This window comes from Pezoporus occidentalis, unplaced genomic scaffold, assembly GCF_034315485.1.
Source record: "Pezoporus occidentalis ecotype Australia unplaced genomic scaffold, CSIRO_AGI_Poc_V1 ctg24, whole genome shotgun sequence".
Lineage (NCBI taxonomy): Eukaryota > Metazoa > Chordata > Aves > Psittaciformes > Psittacidae > Pezoporus > Pezoporus occidentalis.
This window is the reverse complement of record NW_026914285.1, coordinates 7,950,725-7,974,724: the sequence shown is the minus strand read 5'-3', so window position 1 is coordinate 7,974,724 and position 24,000 is coordinate 7,950,725. Positions and strand designations below refer to the sequence as shown.

Sequence of the window (24,000 nt, the reverse complement as noted above, 5' to 3'; positions counted from 1 at the left end):
CTCTGTGATCACCAATGAATCAACCTTTTCCCTTTGGTGCATATTCCTGCCTTCTCCTTTTTCCCTACATCCATATTCCCTGTTGATGTTCCCTCCCACCTTGATATACTCATACTCATGCTAGTGCTCATGTGATCATACCGTCACTAGCATGACCATGAGGATAACAAGGCAGAGGGGAACATCAACAGGGGATATGCATGGAGAGGAAGATGCTTTCATGGACTGAGATGAGCACGAAACTCTGCATCAGGTGGTCTCATGAGTGCTTCAGCTCACCCAACCAGCCAAAAAGATGGAGCCCAATGTTCACTTCTCCTCCATGCCTATCCCACACTGGGCTTGCAAAATGGAAAAAAGTCATACCAGGCAAGCAAATACCAAGCTATTGCTGGGGTATCAATTCTAGGCTTACAAAATAGGCTTACAAAATAGTCAACAAGGTTATTATTTATTAGTGTGTTTCACATTTAGAGCAACGCTCTGCTACTCAGTGTAGAGGTGCCACCCCCACTAAGTCAACAGGGTGCAGGAGAACAACGTCTGCACAAAACCAATCACACCTCAGAAATACATGTGTCCCAGACTGAGAAGCATCCAGGGCTGCAACCATGACACCAGCAAAGGCAAACAAGTCAGGCAAGAGATAACAATAAATCATAGTGGAAGATGAAAATGGTGAGAATTTATGGAGTAGGTGAGCAAAACACACTTTCAGACTGGGCACTTGATCTGCAGAAAATGGAAAGAAAAGCTGTTTGACATTTAATGGTGTGATTAACCGTGTAGGTGCAGAAGGTAGCTCTAACTTGTACATTTTTTAAATGACCTAACTCCAGACTGTCGACAGTGCCATTGGTGAGGTACAGAAAGGCTGTCCAATGCCAGCATATGTGAGCATGGAGAAGGATTGGGGTGTTTCCCAGCCACTTCTGGCAGCCTGTCTGGGCTGTCTGTGTCCCTTCCTGGTCGGTGCCCTCTGTGCAGTGCTGCCTTCCTTTCCCTGCTACATTCCCGGACAGAGGGAGTAGGGAAAAACAGAAGCTTTGAAGCAGTAAGTCAGCCAGCTGGACTGGAAGTCTTCACTAAGAGAGGCAGTTTAGATGAAGGGGAGCTGGCAAAGGAGAAATAACATTATCAGTAGCCATCACTTAATCAAGGACATGAGAGTGAGAGAGAGAAATGGTTTTAGCATTGTGGAAGGGGCTGAACTTCAGCTGTTTAATAGGAAAAGCTCAGAAATACGTGCTTGGAAACTCTGCAGGTGGGGTGACTAGACAGAGGTATTGCCAGACTAATTTGCCTCCCACTCTTGATCAGAATGCACAAGCCTCTAGGATAGCAATGGTTTCACTTCAAGCTGCAATGCTGTTTTTTTGAATCCCATTACCACCCATTCCTACATTTTTGAGTAATTCTCTGCTCAAGCTGAAGTCTCTCTGCTTTGTCTCTGCGTCAGAAAAGATTTTATTGGATCCTTTCAGCCACGGCTGAATTTTGCAAGAACAAAAACTACATCTGCAAGATGTGCAGGACCTGACAGCCTTTCCCAGCTCTTCATCATACCAAGGAGCACAGCCCTTCACAGTGGTCTTCAGTGAGGCCGAGCGCCTGTATCTTCCCCCTCCCCTCATTTCAGTAGGATGTGCGTGGTGCTCAACCACTTTGGAAAAGAACAGGCTATTTCCGCAGAAATTAAGTCATCTCTTGGCTAAATCCTATCATGTGCTGTTCAGCAGATGTAGAGGGCCTCTTTTTCCGGCCCATGTAGCTGATCAGGTTCTCCACACTCAAGAAAGCACTAGCACAGAGGACCAGCTCACCATGTGGGCAAGCTCACGCAAGAGCTTACCACGGCTTGTGGTTTTGGGGGGGTGGCTAGTTTATTAGGCTTAAGCACGACAGATGCCTTTGGAGGAAGGCCCGGGTGTGTTTTCGTTTCTAGAACATACTGCCTCAACCATCCTAAGGAATCTTGGTTTGGCCAGGAGGAGCCCTGCGACTCAGGGCTTTTCAGCACCATTTCCTCCTCCCTAATTTGGGCAGCATTTAGCTCTGCAAGAGCAGCATGTCTGAACCATAAGACCATTCTTCTCTTTAATTTTTTTCTTTTTTTTTTAAATAAGGTATAATTACATGCAGCACACAGACTCATGAATCAACCTGATTCTGTTGTGACAAGTTTAGCACTGGGTGTGTGACCTGTCCTAAGAGATCACACGGTTTTTCCTTCTTGTCCCTTCTAATAGCAAAGCACTCTTGCCTGCCCTCTCTTTCATATTATTTAACTATCAGCTATTGAAATGACATGGAGAGTAACACCTCCATTTGCTCAAACTGTTCAGCCTGTCATTTGACATCTTTCTCTCACTATCACGAAACAGTTTTCCTGTTTATTCTCCACTCAGGCATGGACCTTCTGGTTCCTTTTTTGCTGCTTCTTTTCTGTGAACGTCTTGTCTCCTGCTGTCCTGCTCTAGTGGGGAAAAAATGAAGGAAAAGAAGACAACTAAAAGCTGTATCAAAAGAATTTCTGTAAAAAAAAATATGGTAGCTGAACAACTGCTTATGTCTAGAAATCATCTAACAAGGGGCAGGTAGACAGTATGTTGACATTTGTGATCAGATCTTTCCTACCTGCTGTTTTTGTCCTGTAAGTAGATGGCCACCATAAGGTCTTTGCAAAGGGGAGTCCTTCTGCTATTTGTGGCTGTGGTGGCCAGAGAAACAGGATTTTAAAATGTAAGCAATAATATGTACTAATTTGTATCACCCTGTGAGACGTTACATGCAGGTCAATTATAATTATACTCCAGATCTAAAATTTACCTTCACTCACAGGACTTGACCTCTCCAGTATTGATGTACACTGCACAATTCAGGAGACTATAATTGTCTTATGACCTTGTAATTCTAATTTTTAAAGATCAATAGAGTTCTCTTAAAAGATTTTATGACAGTAGAAATAAACACTGCAAGTTACCAGCTGTCTTCATCAGGCAGAATGAAAACCAGTCCCATCATCACAAATACTAAAAGATCAGATGGCAAAGGAGTAGAACACTACTAGAAGAGAGAGTAATGGCAACTAAACAGCCCTGTCAGTGACCTTTAAAGCTCCTTGAAGCAAAAACACAAGACTGGAGGATATCTTGAAGAAAAAAGGCCACACTCCTGAACTGAAGCAAAAGCAGGTGGGCTTCTTAAGCACTTTCCAAGGTGGATCTGAAGTATGCCTTGCTGTCCCTGCTAGGCTGCAGCCTGTGCTAGTCTGCTACCTAGAAGCTGCAGAGGGTGGAAAATCACCAGGTCCAGAAGCTGTCCCACCATTGATTTACTTTGAGGCATTCATTATTGAGCTAATCTCCGCTCTACAAAGAGACTGTCAATAATGCCCTTGGAAACAGACCTCTGCCTGTGGAACAGGCGCAACCCTGTCCCTTCTCCAGGTTGCTGGGAAGCAGACTTGGGACTGTCTCACCTCCAGTCACTGCAGACAGTCCCCCATCTCACTACCACCAAAAGGGGCAGGGGTCTTGCTCCCTCTCCTCCACTGCCTTCTTCTTGGCTCCAAACCATGCCTTAATGTTCACCTGAACCCTCGACAAACCAGTGTGACTCACTACACCATCAGAAAAATCTTTGCTGGGTTTGTGACTCACTACCACCTCTTGGTGAGGATGGGTGTTAGCAGCCCTGACCTGCAGACTGGGTGCTGACAGTATGGGAGAGGGAAGGGGCCAGCACAACTGCTGTGCCAGCCTGCTGGGAGTCAGCCAACACAGCCCATCTTGATGAACAACACCCTCAGACTGTGGAACAGGCGTGCCATGCAACCTCTTCATACAACCGCACCTCTCACAACTCCCCAGCCTCTTGCTCTACCTTGCACCCCACTTCACAATAGCCTGACTGGTGGCTTCCAGTAAGAAACTCTTCCCATCGTGCCGGTACACAACCAGGCCCAAAAACCTATGTGGCTGCGCTCTCATGGGAGAAGGTGTGAAAAGCAGTTGATGTGCCATGGGTCAGTACTTGGAGCTGGGGGCTTCCTGATCTGCAATGCTGACAGCTGGCTCCCACTGCCTGGTCTGTGGCCTGTCTTTGTGCCTTGATGTACTTTGTTCTGGCCACCAATATAAATGACAAATTGCTGCAGTAAATTTTCATCATTGCCCTCCTATTGCCTGTAGGTTGTTAATTGTACATGACTGAAGTTATAAATTGCTGCAATAAATTGTCATCATCGAGTTATCACCTTTGAATTGTTCATCAGTTAACAGCATCCAGAGGATAGCCAGATTGATGGGAAGCAGGTTTTATGACTCCTCTGTTTATGGCTACAGAGCAGGCAGCATCTCCTCCACCCCATACACAGGCTTATCTGAACACAGGGCCACCCAAGCCACTCCACAAAGGACAGCTAAGAGGGAGGAGCAGCAGCAGTGCTGCACAGCAGAAGGAAAGAGCATAGCTGGACTGCACCTTTCCTTGCACCCCATTGATTCGGTGCCACCTACAGATTTCATGGGATCCTCTCTTGTTTCATGACACCTCCTCTCATTTAATGATTGCACAGATGCTGGACCAGCAAAGATGGCCAGGCCTCACCTTTCCATTCACCACTGCCATATCCAGTGGTCCTCTGCTCTCCAGATGAAGGAACCGTCTCCTGCCCAGGGAAGCACTGCTGGGTTTCCCCATTGTGTGGAACAGAACAGCTGCCCTCTGGCCAGGGCTGAGCTTTAAAAACAATAGCTACACTACCACAAACTATCATGAGGCAAATAAACAAGTCATCCAGACATCAAAAATCATCAAGGAGCTAGTCTGCTGCTGCTTCTTCAGCACTGAAATAATGTCCTGCTACTCTGGATTTATACCAGTTATATTTGAAGCGAGGTTTAGCCTCAGGTTTCCAAATCCTTTTATTTGAATTAAGGGCAGAATTCCTGTTTCCAGAGTTTCACATCAACATGACAACACTGGAGCAAACAAGAATAGTCTATTTAAGAGCAGGCAAACATTTTGCAGATGAAAGACAAACACTGTGGGTATTTATTAAGGCCCTAATCCAACCAAATCTCTAATCCACTTAGCAAAAGAAAAAAGCTTCAAACGACCGTTTTCTAGATTCCAAGAGTCTTCAAGAATCTCCAAGGCATCTGAAACACTTTACTTCATCTCTTTGCTTAAAGGTATCCCCTCAATTAGAACTTACTGGGTTTTCTGGATATTGCTGTGATGAAAGCCCACAGGACCTTTTTGTGGTTTTGCAGCACCACAGACTTTGAGACCTGCTTTGCAGGCCTCTCACTGCATTGCTTTTTTCTTTCCTTCTCAAATCTAGGTTGGTCTTGAAAACTCCCTAAGTGGTTCACACTGTATTTTTTGAGTACTCCCGCCTCAATTTTTTCCCCTGCATGGCTTTACCATACAAAAGACCTGCAAGTTGGTGGCTGAGAATATCTAGATAACTTCTGTCCTAACAGAGCAGCGTTTTTGAAGACTTCAGTCATCAGCACTGCGAAATATTTTCACATGCAGGGTGCTCCCTGCATACACATTACAAATCTGGAGATTCCTCTGCCTTTCCCTTTCTTCCTTGGGCTCTTTTTGCTACTGCTGTTAGCTGCCACTCCTCTTCTGGCACAAAATGGCAGCTAATGTGGCTTAAGTATGTGTTCCTATATGACACTTTTTCATCCTTGGTCTAGCTTCCTCCAGGTGTCTTCAGTTCTGTCTTCTTCAGGCCAGGTCAGAGTGATTGTCATGACATCCAAGTTCTCTTTCTGTGACAAACCACAGAATGTAGATTCCTCTCGAGCCTATTCTGAGAGCCTAGAGAACAGTTCTTCTCAACATAGCTGGTATGGTAAAGGAACTTATATACAATTCAATTTTTTTTTTTTTTATTCCAATGGTTTTCCTCGTTACAAATAAAGAAATTTAACTTTTAGGAGAAAAGCTGTTTGAAGAGCTGCCTAAAATATGAAGTTTTCCGGAATTGCCTTGTTTCCAAGAAGAAAAAGAACATTTGCCTGTTTTTAGATTAGCAGAGGAATAAATACCGATGATTAAATATATCATGAGTCTGAATTTATTTTTATTTTCCTGATGATCAAATGCTGTGCAACTGGCTTTGTTGTGCAAGGTTTTTCCCATTAGTTATTTTTAGGGGGTTTAGATTGTATTTTCCCCTAACTGGTGACATAATGTCTTGTTAAGACAATTGACCCAGATAAGACTATGCCAACTTCATCAGAATTGGTCTTATGCATCTGGATTTTTGATATTTTGGTGGGTCACAGACCAATAGTCTCTGTGGCATGGAAAATATTTAATTTTTTTTTAGACTGCCAGCTTCAGCAAGACTCCTCCAAGTTGACACTAGTTAACAGTGACCTAATTCAAGCTTGATTGGACAAAGATGCCTGGCCCTAAGGGAAACAGTGCAAGGCAACCCACAAAATTCAAGGGTGACACAGAAAAGCCTTGTCTTATGGGTCAGCAAGCAACCTGAAGGAATTTTGCTGCTTCAGAATATCAACAGCTATCATTTCGGGAAAAGCAAGTCATTGCATCAACATTTTTAAAGCTCCTTCAGTAGCTGACTAATCAATCATCTTCTTCCTCCAGACTGAAAAAAACCTCTCCTGGTGGAAAACAGTATGCCAGCAAAACAGTGCCACATCTGCTCTGCACTCCCAGCGCCTAATACACAAGCGTGCAGAAGACTCTAAGAACCAAAGAGCTTGCACTGCCCTTGTATTTTTAGCATCTTCTTTCTTACTTTTTCTGCTCCTTACTCTGGTTTCCCAAGGGCACAAAGTTAAGTGATTACGTTGTTCACCCAACTATCAGGTTCCACAATAATATCGCAAACCAGTGGTCTATTTCTGCTAAAACTGACTGACAAGGGGAGGTTTTAAAGAACTGAGATGTGAAGCTTCTATGCCTTCCTTTTAACCTGGCAAAGAAGACATTTGGGACCAGTGCCCCTATGAGTTGGGGCAGTCAGGACACCTCTGGCCAGCTGGTTGCTCAGTCAAACAGGAAGAGAATTTAGGAAATTGATGGTTGAGAGAGAGAAGGCACAAACCCACAGGAAGCAAAGGTTCTTTCTTGTGGAACAAATTCCTCTCATCTTTTGTTTTAATCAGTTGTATGTGTGACATAATCTCTTTCTTAATTTTAAAGGTACAAAAGTAAAAATGTAGCAGTGTGCTTGTCCTGTGTACAAATGTAACAGAGATTTTAAAAATACAGTCTTCTTCTTCAAAAAAAGGGGCACCCAAAATAATCCTTTGAACTAAATATGAAACAACCAACAGTTTCAGATCATTAAGTATTCAATACAATAATGTAGGTGAGATTTATGGCTAAACTGTGTATTCCACTCTCTAGAGTTGAGCTCAGGATTGCTTAGAGCTGGTATTCATTTGGTGACTTAATTCTTACTCAGTATTAAGATTGATTTGCTTTTTATTTAATAAAGTATTTTAATCCTGGATCAGTGTAGTTTTACTAATAATTGCTTCATACTGATCATGTGTCTCTTGGTTTTATTTTGCTTTTAAAAAACGTTTTAATAGCATTTCTAAAATAAAAGCTGGCACTGAGTCACTTTTATTTCAGTATTTAACATGGGTCCAGAATATTACAGGGCCTGCTACGGGGACCAGGTTTCCATCTGGCTAGGACTCTCTAGGGAGCTAAAGGGTTTATATTGTTGTTATATTTTGCTCCTACATTTAGAGTTGGCAATATATTTCAGGGGTCCTGGTCCCCTCCCTCCTGCCACTGACTCACTGGATGACTTGCATTGCTATCCAATCTCAGCCTCTCCCCCCTCCAAGCCTTACTTCTCACCCCCAAACCCAGGTTGGTATCTAGTCATACTTTTATTAATGGGATTACATGATCATTCTTCAAGCAATGACTGCAGTTAGAGGGAACACAAAGACACTTTGATCCTGACAAGCAACAACCCCATTAACTTGATCACTGCAATTCAGTCCTACAGTAACAGAAGCTGTTGAACTCTTTGGCTTAAAATGTAGCTACAGAGCAAATCAGAGGAATTTTTATGTACTGAGCCTCCAGAATGCTGGCAAAGCCCTTTCCAAACTTTCCAAATCTATCCCCAGACGAGTCTGCTTTACAACTTGACTGATACAACGGTACGATACACTGTACTCTTTTACAAATTAATGACAATGAAGTGTTCTAAATCTGAAGTGTATCTGGACCTTGACAGTGCAGAATCTGACTGTAGCTACTGAAGGAAATCTGGGCAGGGCTAGCGTGTCGATATAGGTAAGTTGCATGTGTCCAATTACTCTAGCAACTGTAATGTTTACCCTAACAAAAGCAGTGTCTCCAGGTATAAAATCCAACCTACTCCTTTTCTGCAGTCAGGAATAGCAATGCACGTAAACTAACTCCTTGGATATCAATTGTCACAAGAGATAAGACTGTTGCTGACTGACCACTACAACTAAGATCACAATGCAAAGTATAACACAAAACCCTCTGAGCAGAGAGTGAAACATTCAAGATGAGAAAAATGAAACTGCATACACAACCTACTTGCAAGACCTTCAACCAGAGCAAGTGAGCAGTGCTCCACTAGTACCTGTAGCTCAGTTCTAGCATGATGGAATGAGCATGTTTTGCAACAAGCAACCCTATTTATGGAACTGTGGTGATGAGTCTGTAGCTGATCCTGAAAAATCACTGTCACTGCACCTTCCTGGTAAAGGATGACTGTGCCACAGTGGGCATCTGTAAAACTAGTGTGGTATGTGCTTAGAAGCCTTTCAGCATCCTTTGTCACCGTATGTCAGCCAAAATGCTGCTGGAGAGGTTGACGTGTCCTTTGCCTTAAGCTCTTTTCCGGCTCACGTGTGCACTATTAGTGCTCTAAAGCCCTCTGCCCTGAACAGATACTTTGGCTTTAAATCATACAGGTTCAATTTCAGTTGCCTTCAATTTGACAGTGTTGTTCCAAGTGTTTTTTATGATGTCTTATGTTGATTACTGGAGCCCAAAATCACAGATTAAAAGCTAGCCCACTAAGGAAAAGCTGTTTCTGAGGATTCAGAACTCTTTTTTTTTTTTTCTTAAGGGGAAGAAATAACAAGACCTTACTAACATGCAACAACAATATAATGCTATCTTCAGCTGGTGAAGGGGTATCACAGGAAAGGGGAAACTAACGTGTTTGTTTCAAATTCCACTCATTGCGCCATTGTTTCAGTACAGCTAAAGAAAAGAAGACAAGAATTTTTCTAAATGCCTTGTTGGCATGTCATGAAAATAACTGAAGCTAAGTACTCAGGAATGTACTAGATTGGAGACATGGACTACTTAGAAAATTTGTGTCTTCTTGGAAAAGGCAGAAGCTCTAGAGCATCAGAAAGCTCCTTCAAACTCAAAACCAAGAAGAAACGCTATGAAGTCTCAGCAGCAACTTTCCAACATTGTTTTCAAGGTTTTTTTTCCATATTACAACTCTGTAGTTCACTGTCATTCCCATACTATTAACCTTCATGGTAATACCTCTTTTATACAACCCTAGGAAGAGTTGTTTATAGAATATTAAAATAATTTAGCTGGCAAAAGACCTTTAAGATCATTGTGTCCAACCATTAACCTAGCACTGCCAAGTCAACCACTAAACCATGTCCCTAAGCGCCACATCTACATGTTTTTTAAATACCTCTAGCGATGGTGCCTCAGCCACTTCCCTGGCCAGCCTGTCTCAATGCTTGATGACCTTTCAGTGAAGAAATTTTACTTAACATCCAATCTAAACCTTCCCTGGTGCAACTGGAGGCTGTTTCCTTTTGTACTATCACTTGTTACTTGGGAGAAGAGACCAATATCCACCTCACTACCTGCCCCTTCTTCCGAAAGTCATAAACTCTCTTTTTTTTCCTGATTTCTAGCCAAAGCTCTCTGTTCAGCCAGGACAGTCATCCTCCCCACTGGCTCATCTTTCAGCACACAAGGACTACCTGCTCCTTTATCTTCAAGATTTCTTTCTTGAAGAATGCCCAGCCTTCCTGAGCTCCTTTACCCTTCTGAACTGCACCCAAAGGGACTCGTCAACCAGTCTGCTAACTAGGCTGAAGTCTGCTCTCTGGAAGTCTAAGGTAGCAGTTCTGCTGACTCCCCTCCTTACCTCTCTGAAAATCAAAAAACCTATCATTTCATGATCACTATGCCGAAGATGGCCTCCAATCATCACATCACCCACAAGTCCTTCTTTGTTCACAAATTACAGGTCTGTCAGGGTGCCTTCCCTAGGTGACTCACTCACCAGCTGTGTCAGGAAGTTATCTTCCACACATTGCAGGAACCTCCTAGACTGTTTCCTCTCTACTGAAAATTTAGAGTCCCCCACGAGAACAAGTGCTAGCAATTGTGAGAATTCTCCCAGCTGCTTTAAAATATTTTGTCTGCTTTTCATTCTGGTTGGGTGTTCTATAACAGACTGCTACCACGGTATCTGCCTTGTATCTTCCTTGCTGGCCTTCCTCCTGATTCTTACCCATAAACACTCAACCGTACCATCACTATTATTAAGCTCTAGATAATCAAAACACTCCCTAACATACAGGGCTACCCCATCACCTCTCCCTCCTTCCCTCTCACCTCTGAAGAATTCATAGACATCCACTGCAGCACTCCAGTTGTGCAAATCATCCCACCATGTTTGGCAGCTACAGCATAATTTTTCTGCTGCACAACGGCTTCCAGTTCTTCCTGTTTGTTGCCCATGCTGCATGCATTGGTGTTGATGCACTTCAGTTGGGCTATTGATCCCAACACCTTTTTGAAAGGAGAATCCCTAATTCCTATGTGACCATTCTCAGGCAATTCCATGGTTTTAACACACCAATAACCCTTGAGTCTTTGTTGCCGCATAGATCTCCATCCCCTCCATCAAGACAGCAGACCGAAGGACCTTGCTAGCACAGTGTGCTAATGGTAGCTGGTAATGCAGGTAATTCCCCTGCACTAAGTGGGATACTGTCACCACAAGTGATTTTTGTTGTGGTCATTCCTATTAATGACTGTACCTTTATTACAACAGTAACAAACCATAAAAACCCCCACTGCTAACTGAGAGAGTTATATTAGCAAAAAAATGTAAATGTAGGCCAGTCCTTAGCAATGATAATGTTGAAACACTGGCAACTTTATGAACAGATGAATGCTCTGTTGAAAAAGCTGTGACTAAGAAGACTGAAGATTGAGAGTATGGCTCAGTGGGATCTGGCTAGCACCCCATAAAACAACATCACACTTCCCTTATAAAAACCCTGCCACTGAAATACCACCCAAACATTAGAGTGCTTGGGAATGAGCAATGAAGGAATCAAACTGCTTCCCTCCTGCTGAATATAATCCTTCATCACTCACTCCCACCTCATTATCTCAGTCACTCACGGCCATGCAAGAACTGCTCTATCTTAGACCACAGTTAAGTCTTCCAGTACCCTCTGGTTCCTGGGATGTTATATATTTGCTGTTCAATGTTGCTGGTCCTCCACTACCCATCACATCTAGGACCTCCTCAATTCCGCACTGTGATCTCCTCCATGCTCTTTTTGCCTGAATGCTCTTCATGAAAATCACCAGTACATCCATGCCTTCCCACGGGGCCATTCAAGCCCACACAAGACCATGGGCTTTTCCTAACTATTACTCCTATCTGTGGTAAAGGATTCTGGGGTGCTCACACATGCAAAAACTCTGCTTTGGGAGATATGACACATTTGCTGAAACATTAATGAAATGCTTGGAAACATAAAAGCATCTGCCAAACATTGATTAAAAATTTAACATAGTTGCTTATGAAAAACATAAATGCTTGTTTGAGGGAATGCCATACACTGTTGAGAAACGTCACCATTTTATTGACTGAGTTAATTTACCAAGTCTTTTTCAAGCAATGAGGTAAGGCACTACCTCTTACTTTAAATTATGAAAATAGCAAAATCTATTTTCTGTTTCATTCTAAAGCCCATTTCTTACAGTTTTATATCCTGATGATAGGGAAGATCTAATTAGCCCTTTACATGATCTCTAATAGGCCCATTCCTGTATACCTGCTTATCTTAATGTGAGCAAATAAACTCCAAAAATGACACAGAAGCATTCGCATGACTCAGGTTACTAACTCCAGAAAGCTCCTGTTGTTTCCAGGACTGAAACCCCCATGTGAAGATTACTGCATAGAAAACCCATTTGAACATATGTGTACTAGACGTTTAGCTAACTTTCAGAAATTACTCAGAAATAAGTAAAATCAGAAATAGGATAAAAACTGACAGTCTAAGATCAGGATAATCTACAGTTTATGTAGGCTTTGCAGCCATGAGTCAGCCTGCGCTTGGTCAAAGACAAAGCTAAGGACCCCAGGGTTTACACACACACATACACAGAGTTCTTCCAGATCTTTTGAATTTAATCCAATCTTTCCAACGCTCTTGTCTGCTACTTCATACACTCCCCACTATGTTAAACAAAATCCTCTTCTCTGTATCTTTCCACATAGGCCATTAGTCTTTGCAACTCCTTGTAAGGACTATGAGATTAAAAGAATGCAGAGCTGATCAAAATTATCACTGTCTAAATGTCTCTCTTCCCCATGGGTTCTTGGCCAGTCACTGCTTCCATCCCAATTCCCTGGGATCCTCCACTCCTGGGCTCAGCGCAGGGGCTACAAGGGGAGGAACAAAGGTGGCTCCAAGCCACTTTCATGTCTCATAACCCATGCCAGCAGGCCTGCTTACGCTGCACTGGCTTGCAGGCAGCCCCACAGGGGCTCTGATGTCAGCCCAGAGTAACCGGTTGCAACACATTCTGTTCTTCCCCTCCAACTCCCCTTGGCTCCACTCCCATGCCAGGGGCTGCAGGAGGGGGTTGCAGCAAATCCCTCCACCAGCCCAAGAGTCTTCCCTGCTGGTGCCCCCACCCTGAATGCTGAGAGCAGCCAGGCTTCCTGCCCCTCCACTCACCAGCACAAGGCAGAGGGGCCAGCCTCTAGCAAAGGCTGAGGGTGCTGCGTGTCTGGGAATAAGAAGGGATGGAGCAAGGTAGCGAGCCTTATTTTCCAGAGAACTTTTCCTCTAAATACTCATCTGAGACAGCTTAGAATCCTGTTTCCATGACATAAAACATTAACATCCCTTAACAGGACACACAGCATTGTAAAATTATTTCCAGGCCTAATAAACTGAAAGAATCATCAGAGTGAGATAAGAGCAGCACTGTTAGCTTCACTGGTCCCCATGTGTAAGCCACTCGGTTGCTCTAGCATCACCTCCAAGTATAGCTTGGATTAAGATAGAAGCCTTGTTCTCTCCAAGAACTTGAAACATCAAAAAATGTTGAAATACACAGTTTCTTCTCCCTGCCCTTTTCCTACCTCTGTTTGTTTACTTGGTAATGATTACTTCAGCCATTTGTGTTGCAAAAAGTCACCAATTTGCCCTTTACAAAAAACAAATCATTGTTTTATTTGAAGTAATGGGATCTACTCTCCTGCTCTAGTGTGGTGCTTGGAGACGCACATTCAGTTCCCTGTTCTGCAACAGACCGCCTGCTTTGCCTTGTCCACATCGTTTTCACTGTGTGTGGCAACAGAAGGGAGCTAGTTACGTTTCCTCAGAGGAAAAGAGAACACAAACCAAGAAAGTAAATCCAATAAAGAAACCAAGATATTCCAGTACCTTAGACAGATAGAAATACATGTAAATGTAATGCGATCATTAATTTTCTAGTCACTGGATTAGCAGTAATAACATTTGCTACAGCACCCCATTACCTGTATAATCAGTACTGGCACAGGAGGATTACAAAGCCTGCAACCATGATTAAGAAAGACTTCTAATTTCTGGGAGCTTTACCTGCCACTGATATCACAAATCTTGGTTAAGCCTTTCTGGTTTATGTGGTGATGGTGTCAGTGGAGAGAAGAGGAGGAAGATGAGGGGCAAGGGAAGTAGGGAGGAAGGGAGTGGGGAGGTAGTAAAGTGAGTGTAAGTCTCCTTTAAGTGTTGATACGCAGCCTGATCAGAGTTCATTGGAATAAATGGAAAGACTCCCACTGATTTCAGTGGACTTTGGACACAGCCCCAGAAGCTTCAAAATGTAAACAGACAGATATGGGTATTTGCCTGCCAGTGTAATTTCCCCTAAATAAAACCACTCCAGCAAGAGAAGAGCCTCTCAAACACACGTTTGCAGGAGTTAAGCTTGTGGAAGAAGAGCACGCCAGCCTGCTGCCACATGTCATTAACAGGATTGCCAGAGAGGCTGGGCCACCTCACTCCGAACAGGGATACTGGCACTCAAGGATGCTGTGGCCTGTGCTCCCATATGCTGCCAGAGCTGTCACATACTCCCCAGAGGGGTCTGGCTCTCCAGAATACGTGTACCACCTTGGATGTGGCCATTAGTGTTAGCTCATGCAGAGTCTTCCTCCTGGCTGCTGCTGCTGAGCAGTTCTTCCACTGATCATCAACGTAGCCTTGAGCCAAGCAGAGGGGAAGCTCAGTAGGTGGGCTGTCTTGGCTCCAAGTTATCATAAGGTACCCAAAAAGGACTTATAATATGAGCTGCTTGATCAGAGGAGGCCAATGTAGATGGGCCACAGATAAGGAAAGAGTCAGTGGAAATGGAATACCAGGATCAGGCTGAAGTTTACAATTCCCTCCAAGCCATAAGAGCAGCCAATAGTGGAGTTCCAAAGTGCAGGCTGCTGCTGGAGTGCATCACAATGTGTCCTGCTGCTTTCTTTGAGCTAGTTCTAGTTTTCATAAGGCCAAGCAAGAGGCAAATCAGGGAACTGAAACTGCTGAGTATTAGCCCTGTGAAACACCTGAGACAACTCCTGATCACACAAAGTACTGGTGCCAGCATGGAGAAAGGCAGCACAAGCTGGCCAGAAGAGCAGAAGATATGTCTAGGGGTGGTGGCATTATGCTTTCAGATGCAAGGAGAGCAGAAATCAGGAGACTGAGATTGGGTAAAGACTTCTATAACTGGACTCAAAGCATGTCCTCCAGATAGGGAAGAGAGGCAGAGGTAAATTAGGAGTTTGATCCTGCTCCTGGTGAGATTAGCAGTTGTGGCACTGACTGCAAGAGCAGCAGGATGGGCTTCAGAGAAGATTGTCCAAGCACATGCACAGGACGTAGGAGCTCCAAGCAGAGAAGCCAGACACTGGGGCTCCTAGTCAGCTTACCAAAGGACATGCCACTGCAGTCATCAGGATTGCACCCATTCATCCAGGGTCCACATTGTCCTTCACAGAGAAAGTATGACTAAGAATTTCATTCCACACCTTGACTGCAAAAGATATTGTGAAATCAGTGTCAACATACCTCATGTTGTTTGTTGCTCCTCCAGCTATTTTGCACCCATGCCTTGTGAAAAGCAAGTAGCAGTGGAGACTACCCAAACATTTCGAGAAGTCTGAGAGTTTCTATGCAACTCTAGCTTCAACTACACAATTTCTTTAGGAACTTTATACTTGTCTCAGTCAGTCTATTAACTGTAACTATTATAATAATGAGCAGAATATTTGCAGCAGGAAAATAGTTTTGACCTGGCATTACAGACATAATGATTAATGTCCACATTTAGCTGTTCATAGTAAACATTTTTCTCTTAGTTTCAGAACAGGAAAGCATTTCAACACATGCCAGGATTCATTGTAACATCATTAATCATGATGAATTACCCTAGAATTCGTATGAATGCGAAATATATTTCCTTGGGAGTTTCACTGTAGCTTAGCATTAATTTGTATTTACTCTATTACAAACTCCCATTCCCTTTCAAGCCTTCTTTTTTGCACTTCCCCCAGGTTTTCTTGCATAGTCACATACTGTACATTTCATTTATTTAATATAGCTTTAAGTTGTATTATTTATTTGTTATTCTTTGCCGCTTTCACCCACTCAGCTATTCATTCATTCCTGTTAGAAATTAACAGGCCATGGCAAAACTGTAGTGACAGACTGTAGTGACAGAACAAGGTGTAATGGGTTAAAACTTAAACAGGAGAAGTTTAGGTCGGATAGAAGAAGGAAATTCTTTCCTGTTAGGGTGGTGAGGCACTGGAATGGGTTGCCCAGGGAGGCTGTGAATGCTCCATCCCTGGCAGTGTTCAAGGCCAGGTTGGATGAGGCCTTGGGTGATATGATTTAGCGTAAGGTGTCCCTGCCCACGGCAGGGGGGTTGGAACTAGATGATCTTAAGGTCCTTTCCAACCCTAACAATTCTATGATTCTGTGATTCTAAAAGCAACTTGTCCTCAGTAAGAGTCATAAATTCAGCACTGTACTTCACTAAGGATACATGACAATACAACACCACAGTCTCCTCTCTTTTTCCCAGCTTCCCTACTCAAGATTTTCAATCCTCAGTCCTGCAAGTCTATGTGGTACTTCTGCACCTAAAGCTCTGTCTCCAGCTGATTCTTACAATATCCCACACTTCTTAAATTTAAGCACTACAAGTTACCAATCTTAACAAATTAGATCTTAAAGTGAGGGAATTCCACAGTCTGGGATGAAACAGTATCTCGTCTTCACTGGGAATAGTCACAACAACAAAGTAATTCTCTCTTTCTTCAGTTTTAATAGGAAACCCAGTATAAAAAACCTCGGAATTCACACAAAAGCATAAGCCCTACATAAGTTTATGCTTAAACAAGCTGTCCTGAGGGCAACAACTGAAGTAATCTGGCTGGAAAGACCAAAGAGCGGATTTGTTTGAATTAGTGCAAGGAAAAAAGAAAGAAAATTTCCACTGCCCCAGAAAAAGAGGACTGCAAATACATCCCAACGATTTGTCCTCCAATGACAGCTATAATATTTAACATGAAAGAAAATGTTTATTCATAGCAGGCTTAGATAATATACCTCAAAATATTTCCTTGGTACGTAGATGTCCATTTTGAACATCTGATTAAGACATTCTTAGCCACAGGCACTGTGTATTTTTCTTCATACGTCATCTTTTTTACGCAGTTATGTTGCGTGTCGTACATATTTGATGCATGGAATATTTATGTGAGAAGATGCTAGGAGAAACATAGGCTCTGCCACAACAGATGAGGTAGCTTGTCCATCAAGCCCCAACACCCAGCCTGTGAGGAAAAAAATTCCTATTGGTACAATAGGAAAAAATTACCATCCAAGAGAGGTCAGAACCAGAATTCTGGATTTGAAAACACTCAAATTTTGAGAAAAATAAGACCTATCTCTAAAACACTCATTTTGGACCCTTCTCAAAAGGCTCCAAATTCTCATTACAAGTCTCTCTACTGTACTCCCTTAAATATCAAGAAAGACTGAATTCAGGAAACTACCTTAAGCTGAGCTTCTTGAAGCCCTTAATTAAATCACTGTATTATAAAAATTAAACACAGAGAAGGAAAACATCACAAGGGAAAATTCCACATGTTATTGTACAGCCAGTGGTATGAATAAAGCCAGGTTGTCTGCCATTTGTCACTCTTTATCCCCTACCCAAACCATCTCCCTGCACCTTTCTCCATGAGATTCCTATCAAGGAAGAAACAGGACGCAATGCAGCTAGTCCAAGGCCATGTATGGGCTGTTAAGTCTGCAAAACAGTTGCTATCAAACTAGTGCCTGAATTCTGCCTGCCCACCCCTCAGTGGTGATGTTGAGTTGACCCTCTCTCCCTCTCCAGATTCTGATTTTCATGAAACTGGTAGGAATTTAGTATGTTTGAAAACCCAGCCCCTCTATCTCACGTAGCTGAAGTCAGCCAAAAGGGTCTGAAGCAGTTGGGAAGGAAGAAGAGATTGACCGTAATTACATAAACCTCAGCTCTTTCGGAAACTAAGTTACAGCTATTCAAGACCAGTGTCACTTCTGGCGCATACAGGTTTTGACTTAATGGGGTTGGGGGGGTGGAGGTGGTGGAGTAAGGGGCCTTTACCCTCACCTTTTGTCTTCCTAGAAGAGTCCTTTCCCTCCCTTGGCACATGACATTGGCATGTATCTTTACGGGCTGCCTTGTTTGGCAAGAGTTTCTCTCACTCCGCACATACAAACTATATCACCTAATGGCATTATATTGCTCCCTACTATCAAATGGGAAATCTTCAGCTATCCATAAATCTTTGGTTACCACTTTTATTACACAAAACAGTGAGCAATTACTTAAATTTACCTTATGACTCATTGCAGATTAATTCATTGAGTAACCCCTCCTCACTCTTTATGAGATATAAATTCACTCACATACAGTGTTTCGCTTTATCTATGCCCATCTCCTACTTCACACATGCATTAATATTTATATATGTGAGAGAACCTGTGGCATTCATCTAGATACAACTTGTGAAATATCAAGCTGTTGTGAGATACTGTTGCTTGGCTCTGGAATTCACCATTTGCTGACAAGGATTATATCGCTTACTGCAAGACACAGGAGCAAGGCTGGTAAATAAATCCTAATGGTTTCTCACAGTATCACAGAAGGGTTGAGGTTGGAAGGTAGCCCTGGAGTACACCTAGTCCAACATACCTGCTCAAACAGGGCCACCTACAGCAGGTTGCCCAGGACCATGTCCAGACTTCTTTTGAATATCTCCAAGGGTGGAGATTCCACTACCTCTCTGGTCAACCTGTGCCAGCGCTTGGTCACCCTCACACATCACAATCCTGATGTTCAGATGGCACCTTCTGTGGTTCACTTTGCTCCCATTGCGTGGCTGTGTCCTCTTTGCACCCTCCCTTCAGGTTTTTATGGACATTGATGAGATCCCCCTGGGCCTTCTCTTCTCCAGGTGGACAGTTCCAGCTCTCCCAGCCACTTCCTCATAGGAGAGATGCTCTGGTCCCTTCATCATCTCTGTAGCCCTTCAATGGGATCTTTCCAACACTTCCATGTCTCTCTTATCCTGTGGAGCCCACAACTGGACACAGCACTCCAGGTGTGGCCTCACCAATGCAGAGTAGAAGGGAAGGACCACCTCCCTCCACCTCCTGGCAATGCTTTGCCTAATGCAGCCCAGGGTACCATTCATCCTCTTTGCTACAAGGGCACTTCATTGGCTTAAATTCAACTTGGTGTCCACCAAGACATTAAACAAGATTGGACCCGATATTGTCTCCTGATGTACACCACCAGCCATTGACCTCCAACTAGACTATGTACCACTATGTACCACTGATCACCACCCTTCAGCCAGTTTTCAATCCACCTCTGTCTTTGTCTACTCAGATAAGGGCTATGTGAAGCAAGCTGTCCCCTATTTTAGGCTGGCAAATGCGCTAAGACATGGCAAGGTAAGCAAGATACTGACACTAGCCTTCAGACCTCCAAGGGAAGGTAAGTGGGGAGACTCCTATATCCACTGGAAGAAGACAGGAACAAATAATCAGTGCTCTCACAGTTGGGTGGATGCTTCAAACTGTCCAAAGTTAGAAAAAAGCTGACCAATATGAGCTGGACAGAGATGAGAAGAAGCACAAAGATGCAGCAGAAAAACCATAGGGACCCACAAGTAAAAACTCCCTCAGAATACTGAGACAGGAAAAATAAATACCATTTTATGTTTTATTTGGCAGGGGAGAGGGAGGGTTAGTAATTCAGTGTATTTCCTGTGCTATCAAAGTGACAATTAGGCCCTTCCCTGGCAGTGTTCAAGACCAGGTTGGACGAGGCCTTGGGTGATATGATTTAGCGTGAGGTTCCCTGCCCATGGCACTAGATGATCTTAAAGTCCTTTCCAACCCTAACTATTCTATGATTCTATGATTCTATGATTATAGAGTCTGACTAAAGTCAGGTATATCGAATACGTACTGCACCTAACACACGATCCTAAGAAACTACACTGCAACCATAGCACAGGTATATTTCTGCTCTGGAGGAGCACGTATGTGTGGTACCAGGTGTGGAAGGCAGTGACACAAACTCTATAAATGGGTGAAAAAGAGGGAGCTTCTGTGATGAAAATGGGCAAGAGGACTTAAGCCAAGCTGTTAATGTTATCATGGAACATGGAGTGGAAACAAGGGGAAAGTATCTTACTCCCTTGACAATTTGTCAATTGAATGAGGATGATTTGTGAGATTTAAAATTGGACTTATTTTCAAAGTCCACTGAGGACCTAGCAAGAAACACAGCTTAGATTGTAGGCTTCCTCTCTTGTCAAAACCAACAGGGCCAAGGCACATCTCTGCTGTCATCAGACAAGTGAAGGCCAAGATAAAGGCACATGCCATACCACTCTGCTAAACTTTGAGCTTCCACACCTCCAAATGAAGGGCATCACGAGGTCCCAATCTGATATCGCAATATTGACAGGAGGTGAACGTTCTCACAGCAACAGATGCCAAAGGGCAAAGTCTTCCTCCTTGAAGATAACATCACCCAAAACAGGCCTGCTTTTTTTAAAATAGAGTAAGAACCCACTGCATCTGGGTGGATCACATGGCTACTGCATGAGTCAGACCTTGAGATTTACTCAATTATCACTCAATTAAGACAAACTGTCAATGAAGTCAGTGGGAGTTTAATCTGAAAGGGGGAATGGGGAGTGGAACAAGGGAAACATTTACTTCCTGGCCTTATAGCTGTTATTTCAGTCTTATCATGTGGCTAAAAAGTATTTCAGATGATCCATAAAGCTGAAACATGCTCTTCTTAACAGCAGTCCATTTCTGTGAATGCAGAAGATTCTGCCAAATTCTGCACATGTTTTCATACATGTTTAATTTTACTCAGGAGTATCCCAAAACAACCACAATCAAGTTTAAGAGACATATGATGATCTGTGTGAATGTCAGCATTTTATATTTGGACCTATTTTGGCACTGCTTGTTTGGATCTAAAACATAGTTAAAAACTACGTCAGCTTTATTCTTTATTTTTTTTAAGTAATCTTCTCTTGCAGTTGTAAAACAAGTATATCCTTTAAAAGGTCCAGTTTTGCTTGCACAACAGTGGAGGGCTTTAATTTGCTATGACAGGAAAAACTGACCTTAATGCTCCACTTGATCAAAAGTGATTGTATTATAAAGTAAGTTTTAAAGGTCAGGTGAACTAAGGAGCTTCAAACAATTGCATGGGCAGTTGGTATAATAAATAATCAATTTGCCATATGATTTCTCCTGTGCAGTTAAACTGATCAGACTGGCAGTATGCTTATAAGCTACACCTCTTCAATAACAGTGTCCAAAACAAGCAAACCCTGCATGGTCTGGTTTGTACTTTTCTTGTTTAATCTGGAGCAATCTTGTTTAGAAATGAATTGATCAGTGCCCAGCAAGATTTTGTGATTATAACCAAAACAAAACATGTTGGGTCAACTTTCCTCCTGATGTCATTTTACTCATTTCAATAAAACAACACCAGGAATGCCTGTGATCTGTGCTAAATACTTGCCAACTAACTCTGATCAATGTACTACTAAGATAATAAAAATAATAACAAAAAAGCAGAGAGTGAAACTGGCCTCTTTCCAGGTCCCAGTGAAAGCAAAGACCTGCCACTTGCTTGGAACACCCAGCAGGAATAATAGGAATATGACTGATAATTAAACCAACCAATTGTTTCCTCATTTTTGTAGTTATGATACAAACAGCCACTTTTATCTTTGGTCCCTTATTTTCATTTGAAAAGCAGTGTGGGCTGGATTGTACTGCCTCTTACCAATTTTACCGTGGTTAACAATGAAATTATCCTGCATTTACACTGGCAGAAATGTCAGAGAGCAGTAAATCCCTACCTGTAAAGATACACACTGACACTCATTCAACAGTGGATGTGTAAAAGCTAGTATAAGCATACACCAGTGTGTATGGCAGCTATGCTGCCAGCCTCCTCAGAACTGCTTTTCTGCTTCTCTGCCATCCCACCTAGTGTGAGGGAGAGTAAAGCAATGACTGGGACATTGCAGACCACTCCTGAGATCAAACTCCCAGCTCTCCTGTGGACTTTGGGCAAGACCTTTATCTTAGTTCTCATCTTCTGTAAAACACCCCCTAAAAAGTGCTTTGAGAACTACAAAAGAAAGCCTCGATATAAGAAGAACTGCCTCAGGAAAGTATTAATCTGAACAATTTAAACAGCTACGTTCTCAAACAGTCATAGCTGCTTTCGAGGAACAAGAACCAGATACACTTGAGTCAGCTGTGATTTGCTGACCTTGGAGGAGGAACTAAAAGTGATTCTTCTCTATCTATTGGCATTTATGAAAGACATGCTGCCATATATAAGAAGGGGAGGGAATGAAAGAAAATTAAGCACTCATGTAATGATTTAAGATTGACTAGGATAAAATTGGGTATTTTATTTCAATGTGATTCAAAGCGGCTCACCCATTTTGAAAAACCAAAGGTCTGTTGCATTGTCTTTCAGGTAACAAGGGAACAGATGAGGTGCAAGGCATTTGCAGGGATTAGGGACCAGCTGGGAGGAGATGATGACCTGAGAAACAGTGGAAACCCATTAGCCCTAGTTAGCTATTACTTACAAAAAATTCCCTACACAGAGGTTGCTATTGGTATTGCAGTATGAAAGCGAGGAGAACAAAGAAATACATAAGAAAGAAAGATAGGGGCTGGGTTTTGAGGTGATGACACTTCAGTTGCTGTTTACTGAACCACCTCTCTGAATCCTTTGAATGATTTCTCACTGTTCTCTCTGTGTTTCACACAAAAAGTACACAGGCAGGAAAGTAACAGAGGTGAATTTTGAGGTATGTGTACGTATAGATAAATAAATGAATGTACATATGTAAGTATAGGTATGTGTATATATGCTTGTATATATACCTGTATATGTGTGCATACACATACTTCTAAGTATATGTAGGTATCTGAAGTATCAATGGCATACATACTTATCTACACCAATCTCTTCTGAGTAAACAGAAAAGGGCATCAAATAACATCAAATTATGCCAAAATTCAAATTGTAAAAACAGGCACTGCAAAGTCTGCCACGTTGGTTCACACCAGCATTTTACACTTAAACTCAATTCTACCCAACCTCCATTTTCAAGGTTTCCCAGTTTTCACCCCTAGAAAATTTCCAGTGGAGCTGTAGATCCCTCTGTAGTGATTAGTTTCCCAGGCCAGTGGGTTCTCTTTCTTTAAACACCTTTCAATGACTGCATAAGAACAGTCACAGACCAACAAGAAGATCACAAACTGCAGGCTGACAGCTGCTGTGTGCATATATGGCTATTCAGTGGTAATTTTTAAAACTGTGTGTCACCCAGACTTCTGAGAAGACCCATACAGCCTTTTTTTTCCATTCTTTTTTTCCATCCACTTCAGGTTGCCATTCTTCCATCTGTGAAATCTCACTACAACAAGATGATGCAGTGTTGTAACTGCTCTGGACATAGCGTGGGCACACGGATCAATCCTACAGACTACGAGGAGCGTGCGTAGCACAGCCCCAATATTCTGGGCCTGTCACACATGCTTTGCACTGTTACTCTACACAGGCCCAGTGGCCACCTCTATGAGACCAGGGACATCTGCCCAGCAGCTGAAGTTCAAGGTGGATGCTTACCTTCTTCCTTTTGTGACAGTGCAAAGCTTCTGGGTGGAAGAAGGTACCTCTGGATGTGTGACAGTCATGCTCTCAGAAGAGATGTTTCACATGCAGAAACAGTGGCAGATTTTAACTGTTATGTTCCTGTTGAAAATAAACAGATTCTCTTAAAATCTTGTTTAAATCTTAAAAAAATCTGCCCTATATTTCCTTGTTTTGACCATTATGTTAGCAGACATTCTTTAGTCCTTTTTTCTCTGTAACATTTTACATTAAGTTAGCACTTGAACCATTCCAGTTTTTAACCACCATCACCGTTTCAATACTTTCTACAATTCTGCAACTGTAGAATTTGTCCATACAAAGTCTTTGAAGGATGAAAGAAAAAGGATAAGGAAACTCAGAGAATATTTTCTCCCTCCA

At 42.7% G+C, this 24,000-nt stretch overlaps 1 long non-coding RNA gene across 3 annotated transcripts in view; it reads right to left on the bottom strand.

The window, feature by feature from the left end:
* Window positions 1-319: 319 nt before the first annotated feature.
* Window positions 320-24,000, bottom strand: part of LOC134165447 (uncharacterized) — a 38,723-nt gene continuing 15,042 nt past the window's right edge. Inside the window, exons 3-4 of one of the 3 annotated variants that reach the window (XR_009965532.1) lie at window positions 23,596-23,721; window positions 320-1,114 (exon numbers count right to left, since the gene is read on the bottom strand). This is a non-coding gene — a long non-coding RNA (uncharacterized LOC134165447). Of the gene's footprint in view, window positions 1,115-4,948; window positions 5,793-22,372; window positions 22,501-23,595; window positions 23,722-24,000 lie in introns of those variants that run through there. The other 2 variants (XR_009965530.1, XR_009965531.1) reach the window with 2 other exon arrangements.